Consider the following 10,663-nt stretch of genomic DNA (forward strand, 5'->3'; position numbering starts at 1 on the left):
CCAGATGTACTAGGACCTTCCCTCGATGACACACGCAGCAAATACTGCTGAGACTCACAGACATGCTGAACTGCCTAGAAGACTCTCAGACAAGTCAGCCTAACTACACAACTGAGACCACCAGTGCTTCTTGGAAGATAGAGACTGACCCAGCTGCCTCGAAAATACTCAGACCAACTGAGCTACCAGCAAATGACGCTTACCAATCCATTGAATTGCCTGTAGATTGTGAAGTGCTCCCCAGATTTCCAGCTTTATGATCGCTTCTCGGCCTTTTGGCTAAGATCAAGTGTAGCTTTATGAATTGTCACCAGGCTGGTGGTGAGCTTTTAGTGACACAGCTATCTTTGAGACACATCTCTTCCTCACCCTTATTTATGTAAGCAATACCAATAAAATGTATTGGTTCACCAAGTTGAATTTGTTGGTATCCTTACTTTCATTCTCTATCTGAGGTGAGTAGAAGTTTGTCCACGACTCAGGACCAGTGTCACACAGTTTATCAGGCACCACTCTACTTGTTTGGCTGCATTCTCAAGCTCACTCCCATCTCTTTATTTTTATTGGCCAAATATGAGGTCCACACAGCCTGCTTTTGCTTTCTCTACATCAACTATTCTCAACCCTTCTAATACTATGACCCTTTAATATAGTTCCTCATGTTATAATGACCTCCTCTAACCAGAAAATATTTCCATTGCTATTTCATAACTAATTTTGCTACTATAATGAATCATAAGTGTGTTCCAGTGGTCTTAGGCAACCTCTGTGAAAGGGTTGTTTGACCACACACACAGTGGTCAGGACCTACAGATTTAGAACCAATTCTCTAGATCACTACCTTGCCGTGCCAGTTAAATCTTAATTATTTAAACATACACAGGGAGGTGGATTTTATCTGAAAAAAATCACAGTTGATGTGGATTCAGTTTTTTAATGGGTTTCTCTGCTCCTCTCTCCCTACCAACCCTATCTCATCAGTTTCAACTCCCTAAACCCCCATGTATCTATCATCACCATACACTGAGCTAATGTAGCACCACTAAGTTTACACACAGGCTCTGATCTGCAGTGTAAACATATGCTACAGTGAAGAGCACACTCCTAAGTCACTCCGAAATGCAATTGCTTGGGCATTGCCTAAATTGCAGTCTTTTACCTCTCCTCTACATGGGTCATGGAGCAGTAAACACATATAGTTCAGGAAAACAAGGCTCTAGAGAGAAGAACGAGAAACAATAAGCATCCTGAAAATAGCTGTCTTAAGCATGAACGAGTCGATAGATGCACAAAATGTTAAAGTAAATGTTAGCGACTGGCGTTCCATCTCCATAAGCCTGTGCCTAGAGAGAAATGGTGAACTTATTGCATTAGGGATTATGGCCAGCTGTATTAATAGAACTTTTGAGCTTGTATATACCAGAAGAGGATGGTGAAAGCAATAATTAGGATAGCATAAATGTGTGTGTCCTCTCATCAAAATCCTGCCAGTGACAGGGAAAGCATCTCTCACCAGTCCTGATTCTCTCCAGATGCCCCATTTTATATGCCAACTGCTGCACCGCAGACTCTTGGTTTTGAGTAAAACATCAGTCAGGGTCCTCTGGGTCCTCCATTTGATTAGTTATGACCTCTGACATCCACTTTACATTGAGAATCCAATCTGAATAAGATTCTTACTAGGTTGGTTCATTATTTGACTGCTTTTAGTAGCATATCCCCTGGCTTGCTCTCAAGCATTTGGTATCACTACTATGAAAGAAGGCGGGGCGGGGGGGTGGGAGACAGAGAGACAGAGACAGAGACAGAGACAGAGACACAGAGAGACACAGAGAGAATGTTTTTTCCCATTGTTTTATCTCTTGAGCACACTATACAGGACACAGAAGAACACATTTATGTCATTTCTCAAGTCAGAATTTATTGAATAACAAATTTACAGGACAACACACAATAACAAATTCATTGGCAGCAACTTGCTAAATACTCTCTTAGATTACACATTACATACTACACAGTAAATCAATTTCTTTCTCTCTCACTCTCTGTCTTTGTCTGTATGTCTCTGTCTCTGTCTGTCTCTGTCTGGCTGTCTCTCTCTCTCTCTTTCTCTCTCTCTCTCAGTGTGTGTGCACATTTGTTTGTGTGGTAACTATGAAGGATTAAAGAGGCAAAGAGGCCTCTTGAGGGTTAAATCCTTTCTTTTGTCTGATGTGCCTGGTATGTTCTCAGGCCTAGTTTTCCCAATATGAATGAATGGCATATGTGGCTACAATCCCACTTTGCCTTAATAAATATATAGCATGGTCCCATTTCCACTTCCAGAAATAAGCCATTTGTCAATTTGTACCATGTGAATGGTATTGTAGGGAGTAGAGGAAGCCCCAAAAGAGTGACGTCTGTGGTTCATACTACCACCAAAGGCTATGAGGATATCTGTGGTCTGTACTGCAGCCTGAAACCATATTGATGTCTGAGGGGTGCACTGAGCTGGCTCTGCCCCCACAGTGGTTACCAAAAAGTGGTACCAGCAATGACATATGAGTGAGAGAGCTGCTCTGCCACTCACCTGTCATGTCAGAGAGCTGGCCCTAGTGGCCTGTGCATGGGAGAGCAGACCCAATGGCCACAGCAGTGCAGGGCTGGACAGCTGGTACTGCCCCTCACCTGGCCAGCTGGAGAGGCAGCTCTGGTGATGTGGGCAAGGGAAATCTGCCAGGTTGAACCAACATTACTACTGCTCAGGCACAGGGCCAAGGCTTTGAGTAGGCCCACATCATCTTCCCCATGTATGAGTTGCCATAGTAGGTGAAGGGGCCAGTCCTGCAGATCCATAGCCACAAGTTCACCCAACGAGATGCAGAACAACAGCAGGTTATCAGAGATTCTCTATGAGGTCCCGGTATTGTGGTGAAGTCAGAGGCCTCAAACTAGCCTAACAACTCATCGCAATGAACATTCTCAAGTAAAGCTGTTTGAACAAACGAGTATACTGTGCCACACACAAGTTGCAATGCCACTACAATGAACAAACATGTGGTAGAGATGTGGGAAAGAAGGAGGGTCAGAAGAACCAGAATGATACATACACAGAAGGCTGTTCTGTGCTCTAATTTATTCCATATAGCATAAAATAGTTGGTTTTTCAGGATGTGCCTTACTCTGAGAGACTCCATTTCACAAGTAGCTTTTCATTCCATGTGAGGCTGGAACATGTCTTTTTCTTGGGTAGACATGTAAAAGGTACAATCTATCTGTCATCATGTTCTCAGATGGCTCCAGGGACTGCCTGACTAGGGGTGGTGAATGATGAAATGACAGACAGACAGACAGACAGACAGACAGACAGACTGACTGACTGACTGACTGACTGACTGACAGGCAAGCAGATAGACAGACAGGTAAGCAAGCATGTGCGCATGAACAGACATACATAGGAGCTGGGATTGGTAGAGAAGGGTCTTAGATGGAGCATCAGAATCATTGTGGAGTAAACATCTCAGTGAGTTTATTATACACCAGTTGAACATGGGGACAAGGCTATTTTTTGAAAAATAGTTGATGTGGGAGCTACCAATCCACTGTGAGGGGCACAACACCTGAGTAGGTGACTCTGAATTGTACAAGAAGGCAGACTTGAGGAAGCCATGGAGAACAATCCTTCTCAGCCTCTGCTTCAGCTCTTGACTTCAGAGTTCTGCCTTGGCTTCCACTACTGATGGAGTTTAACCTGTAAGATGTTAAAAACCCTTTCTTTATCAAGTTGCTTGTCCTCAACGTTTTTATCACAACAGCAGAAAGAAAATTAGGACATCCCCTTCATATTTTATTTTGAGTTTGTTTTGAGGCCCACTGAGTTTAACCAGAATCATTTGTGTCTGGAACTACCAGAATAACTGCCCTCCTGTAGAATTCACCAGTAGCCAATAATTCAGTGGAGACACTAGGGTGTTCTCTGATCCATGATTAGCTGTTGATAAACTCCACCTAGTGTAGAACCAATGCAAGCAACCAATCTGCTGTGGGGTCAAAAATAAATTAGTTGGACATGTCTAACAGACAGCATTTCATAGACCTCCATATCTTTTGGGTCTTAAAGTCTTCCCATTCCTTCATCCATAGGATCCCTGAGCCTTAGCAGTGTTATAATGATCATGTCATGGCTTAACTCTCCACTGTCACTTCTTCTCAGCTCCTAGAGCAGCCATGCATCCCTGCCTCTTCATAGTTCATTTCCAAGACAAGCTTCTAATTAAAACTAGGAATAGCATTTGTCTACGCTGGCCGACATAAGCCTTTAGAAGGCATCTGGGAGCCCTGACAATTTAACTCCATAACAGTAGTAAGTTCAGTCCAAAGGCCTGAGACATCAGCATGGGTTTTTGATCAAATTTATGATAACAGGCATATAGACCCAACTGTGGAACAGACTCCAGAACTAATCAAAGAGTGGTTGGTCACTCCTGCAACAGTTCTGCCACTATTGTGCCCGTATGCACCTGGCCCGGAAGGTTGGTGTTGTCATTGTAGAATTCATAAGTGCATAGACCAACACATTTTCTTCCCAAGCATTGTATAGCTCCTTCTGGAACTATACAAGCTAGGCATCAGTGAGGAAGCTTCTAGCTCAGTTCCAGAAGACTGCTGGGGAAAGCAAGACGTGCCCTTAATTGCTCAGTCATCTCAGTCTGTAGACCCTTTGAAGACATTGGTCTTGGCTGCTCTGCTTTCCTGTATGAAGTTCAAACAACAATCAGGGAGTAGGAATTTGGGTTGGATCTCTCACTACCCATTCTCACATGTCACACATGTCACAGGGCCGCACAAACATTATTTGGGTCCCTTTCCTAGGTACTTCAGATGATGTGAATCAACCCATGAAAGTGCCCACTATTAATATTCAGAAGGACATAGGAACAACGTTCCATCAAACAAATGACTCAGCCGCTGAAAAGCATGTCCTCGCACTCCTCATGTAATTGAACATTACAAGTTCCCATGACGGATATATACATTTATCTGCTAAGACTTTACCCAGGTCAATTTTACCAAATGTTTAAAATAAGCTGAGAAAAGAAATTGTATCGTATTTTAGCCGCCAGGTATTTCTGTAGAGGCAATCCCTGATGCTTACAGTGAGTTTATTTATTTGAGAAGTTGAAGATTTTCACTTATTTTTTGAGAATTTTATTCATGAATTTTCATCAAACTCCCACTCTCCGACAGCTCCAAATACCCTCAATGTGTCTGACTCACAATACTTGTCCTCTTTTGTTTGTTTCCTTTTTTCTTTGTTTCTATTTTTTATATCTTGCTGAATTCAATTAGTGTTGTGCACGTCATCATGGGTGAGCCATCTACTGGAACATGGGTAGCTTACCAGTACTCACACTCTCAAAGAATGATGACTCTCTCTCCCTCAGCAGCTATCAGCTATCAAGAGTTCCTTACCTAAGTGTGAGGCTTCATGAGCCCTTCCCCCATCTGTGCTAGGATTTTTTGGTTGGCTTGATCTTCTTCAGATAATCATAGCTGCTGTGAGCCCCTGGGTGCAATGGTCATTTCATGTTCAGAAGTCAGCATTTCAGAGCCCTGCTCTCCAGCCTCCAGCTCGTTCAGGATTTCTGCCCTCTCTTCCATGATGCTACCAGAGTCTTGAAGTATAAGAGTTAACATAGATGCTCCATTCATGAATGAACACCCACAGTTGTTTATTTTCAACAGTTTCATAAACTGTAAATCTGCATTAACTGCTATCCACTGATAAAAAATGTTTCTCTGACAAAGATTGAGAGCAGCACAAGTCTAAAGGCACAAACATAAATAGATAGAAATTTAACAAGACTAGTTAGCAAAACAAAAGTAATAGTTCCCCCTAGGACCTAGGGACTCCTAAGCTATGGGCTCAGGACCAAACATGCACAGTACTTGCTGTGTAACAGTCCTCCAATCCAATCAGAAAGTGATTGGTTGTTTCTATAGCTTCCATAATCCCATTGTAGCATGGACACATTATGCCAGGCAGATTAGAACTGTAGCTTGCTTACCACTTACCACTGCTGGAACGATCATTGGTAGCTTTTCTCCCTGGCAACTTATACTGCATCTTTTATCACTTTGAAAACCAGCTAGTAAGGAAGATGCTTCCTGGTTAATCCCTGCCTGATTTCTCTGTGTCCTGGAACCAAAGTATACGGTGTATAGCGATAGTATTTTACCATCTAGCTATGGTGGGCAGGGACTTTGCTTTAATTGGTTATTGCTGCTTCTTCAATGTTTTATCTGTTATTGTTTCAACTAACAGCTGGAAGTATACAGGAATTACAGGAAACTGGAGCTGAACAAAAATCTGAAGATTGTTGATCTTAGAGCATAAGCCATTGGTATTCTATTCAGGAAATTTTCCCCTGTGTCCATGTGTTCTAGGCTCTTCCCCACTGTCTCTTCTATTAATTTCAGTGTATCTGGTTTTATGTGGAGGTCTTTGATCCACTTGGACTTAAGCTTTGTACAAGGAGATAAGAATGGATTGATTTGCATTCTTCTACGTGCTGATCTCCAGTTGAACCAGCACTGGAAATGCTATCTTTTTTCCACTGGGTAGTTTTGGCTCCTTTGTCAAAAATCAAGTGACCATAGGTGTGTGGGTTCATTTCTGGGTCTTCAATTCTATTCCATTGATATCTACCTGCCTGTCTCTGTACCAATACCATGCAGTATTTTATCATTACTGCTCTGTAATACAGCCTGAGGTCAGGGATGGTGATTCCTCCAGAAGTTCTTTTATTGTTGAGAAGAGTTTTAGCTATCCTGGGTTTTTTGTTATTCCAGATGAATTTGCAAATTGCTTTTTCTAACTCTGTGAAGCATTGAAGTGGGATTTTGATGGGGATTCCATTGAATCTATAGATTGCTTTTGGTAAGATGGCCATTTTTACTATATTAATCCTGTCAATCAATCCATGAGCATGGGAGATCTTTCCATCCTCTGAGATCTTCTTTGATTTCTTTTTTCAGAGACTTGAAGTTCTTTTCATACAGATCTTACACTTGCTTGGTTAGAATCACACAAATGTATTTTATATTATTTGTGACTATTGTGAAGGGTGTCATTTCCCTAACTCCTTTCTCAGTTTGCTTATCCTTTGAGTACAGGAAGGCTACTGATTTGTTTGAGTTAATTTTATATCCAGTCACTTCTGAAGTTGTTTATCAGCTAAAGAGTTCCTTGGTTGAATTTTTGGTGTATACTATCATGTCATCTGCAAATAGTGATATTTTGACTTTTTCTTTTCCAATTTTATCCCTTTGACTTCTTTTTGTTGTCTAATTGCTCTGGCTAGGACTTCAAGAACTATATTGAATAAGTATGGAAAGAGTGGGCAGCCTTGTCTAGTCCCTGATTTTACTGGGATTGCTTCAAATTTCTCTCCATTTAGCTTGATATCGGCCACTGGTTTGCTGTGTAGTGCTTTGGCACTTCATAAAATTGTAAAGCTTCTGTAAGGCAAAGGACACTATCAGTAGGACAAAATGGCAACCAACAGATTGGAAAAAAAATCTTTACAATTCCAACATCTGATAGAGGGCTAATTCTCAATATATACAAAGAACTCAAGAAGTTAAACTCCAGAGAATCAAATAACTCTTTCAAAAAATGGGCTACAGAACTAAACAAAGAACTGTCAACTGAGGAATATCAAATGGCCAAGAAGCACCTAAAGAAATGTTCAACATCCTTACTCATTAGGAAAATGCAAATCAAAACAACTCTGAGATTCTACCTCACCCAAGTCAGAATGGCTAAGGTCAAAAACTCAGGAGACAGCAGATACTGGAGAGGAGGTGGAGAAAGAGGAAAAATCCTCTATTGTTGGTGGGATTGCAAGCTAGTATAACCACTCTGGAAATCAGTCTGGCAATTCCTCAGAAAATTGGACATAGTACCCAGCTATAATTGGACCTGAGGATCCAGCTGCACCACTCCTGGGCATATACCCAAAAGATGCTCCAACATATAACAAGGGCACATGCTACACTATGTTCATAGCAGCCTTATTTATAATAGCCAGAAGCTGGAAAGAACCCAGATGACCTTCAACAGAGGAATGGATACAGAAAATGTGAAATATTTACACCATGGAATACTTACTACTCAGCTATTATAAACAATGACTTCATGAAATTCTTAGGCAAATGGATAGAATTAGAAAATATTATCCTGAGTGAGGTAACCCAGTCACAGAAAAACATACATGGTGTGCACTCACTGATAAGCTGATATTAGCCCAAAAGCTCAGATTACCCAAGATACAATTCATAGACCATATGAAGCACAAGAAGAACAATCAAAGTGTGGATGCTTCAGTCCTTCTTAGAAGGGGGAACAAAATACTCAAGGGAGGAAATACAGAGACAAGGTGTGATGCAGAGACTGAAGGAAAGGCCATCCAGAGACTGTACCACCTTGAGGATCCATCCCATATATAGACACCAAACCCAGACAAAATTGCGGATGCCAAGAAGTGCATGCTGGCAGGAGCCTGATATAGCTGTCTCCTGAGCATGCCAGAGCCTGACAAATACAGAGGTGGATGCTTGCAGTCAACCATTGAACTGAGAACAGGGACACCAGTGGAGGACTTCGAGAAAGGATTGAAGGAGCTAAAGGGGTTTGCAACCCCATAAGAAGAATGCAATATCAACCAACCAGACTCCCCAGAGCTCCCAGGGACTAAACCACTATCCCAAGAGTACACAGGGATAGACCTAGGGCTCCAGCCGCATATGTAGCAGAGGATGGCCTTGTCAGGCATCAGTGGGAGGAGAGGACCTTGGTCCTGTCAAGGCTCAATGCCCCACTGTAGGGGAATGTCAGGGTGGGGAGGTGGGAGGGTGACTGGATGAGGGAAGACCCTCATAGAAGAAGAGGGAGAAAGGATGGGATAGTGGGTTTCTGGAAGGGAAACAGAAAGGGCATAACATTTAAAATGTAACTTTAAAAAGTATCCAATAAAAGAAAAAAAAGAAAAAGAAAAAATGCAAAGGTCAGCCCTTGCTTATTCTGATAGTCATGACCACCCATGATGGACTTACAACTATGAATACTCCGAGGCTGCTGGTCTGGTTCTTCATTCCATTCACCCATATAGGTAAGCACCTTTAAGGGAAGCTTTAGCTCACACTAGGGCCAATAAGAGATAAGTCTTATTCCTGTAGTTCTCTAGTAGGAGAGGCAGAAAATAAAATAAATTAAAATAAAACTGTGACGATTGGTACATGCCTTCAGACAGGGTGGTGGAAGGAAGGACAGGAGGGCTTTACTTTGGTGTTTTAAAGATTTCTTTAATGTTATTTCATGCATTTGAGTCTTATGCCTGCATGCATCTATGTACACCACAGTGTGCTCAGTGCCCCTAGAGATTAGAAGAAAGTGTCAGATCACCCAGAACCAAAGCTACAGGCAAATATAAGCCTCGATGTGGGTGTCAGGAATTAAACCAAGGTCCTCTGCAAGAGCAGCAAATGTTCTGATCCACTGATGCTTCTCTCCAGACCCCATGTATTTACTTTTTTATATTCATTTACTTTGTGGGGAGAGGGAGCACTTGAGTCCACATTACACTGTATGTAGGCGTAAGAGGACATCATGAGAGAGCTGATCTCTCCTTCCACAATGTAGGTTGGAGATAAAACTCAGGTCATCAGGCTTGGCGGCAAGGACCTTTATCCATTGAGCCATGGTTCTGGCCCATATGTGAACTTTTGAATAAAGTAACAGTAAAATTAAAAAACAAAGAATCAGGTTCCCGCTATCCTTGTCTGTTTCGGTTTTGCAGTCAATTAAAGATTGCTCTGTGTGGCCCCACAGTCAAGGTGTAGCCTTTAGATAGAAGGATTAACAGAATTAGTTTACCATTCTGTTTTGTGGTATAGTGAAAGTTGCCCTGCCCCTGGTTTGTCTCTAATCTCACAGGAAGTTAATAGATGCTATAGAGCCAGGTTAGTCTTAGCAACATGAAATATGGGTTTTACCATCCTAGGACATTCGATCTGACTCCTTTCTTAATTTATAACTCCCTTCCTTCAGTCAATAAAGCAGCAAAATTAGCACTGACTGATACCCTTTTATATAACCCATAGTAAACTGTGCTAAGTTCTCTATCTAACGACATCCCGTCTAGAACTTATTTTGAATATACAATGATGATCTCAAACTGAGCATACTTGACAGTAAAACCACTTTTACATGTTATGGTAAATTTTTCCTAAGTGAACACATATAGATTTTCAAAAATAAATAAGAGGAAAATCCCCTTGGCTTTGTCTGTTGAAGCACTGCACTGAAGAATGCCAGCAGGCAAGCTCTCCTTGCTCTGAGTAGCAAAGCTGGCTTGGTTTCCTGGTTATTGTTCATCAGCTTTGTACCCACCAGTGAGTGAATGTATTTTGTTTGATTAAACCAGAAACCATACCCTGATGCTATAAAAGTACAAACCTACACAAAAATCTTATTTTCTCCTGTGTGTATATGCTAGGCTTCATTATAGTTTTTGGCTTTCCATGAGGTCAGGTGTGACTGAATTTACTCAATGGTATATGAATGGGCTACTTCCAGGCCAATTGTTTTTAAAAGTGGCCCCCTAGACTGAAAGCTGAAGGT

General features: G+C 41.7%; 1 pseudogene; it reads left to right on the forward strand.

Annotated features, from left to right (window-relative positions):
• Positions 1–259: 259 nt before the first annotated feature.
• On the forward strand, positions 260–470 carry LOC148006470 (U2 spliceosomal RNA; annotated as a pseudogene).
• Positions 471–10,663: the final 10,193 nt, after the last annotated feature.

The sequence above is a fragment of the Rattus norvegicus genome, chromosome 3, assembly GCF_021556685.1.
Source record: "Rattus norvegicus strain SHRSP/BbbUtx chromosome 3, alternate assembly SHRSP_T2T, whole genome shotgun sequence".
NCBI lineage: Eukaryota > Metazoa > Chordata > Mammalia > Rodentia > Muridae > Rattus > Rattus norvegicus.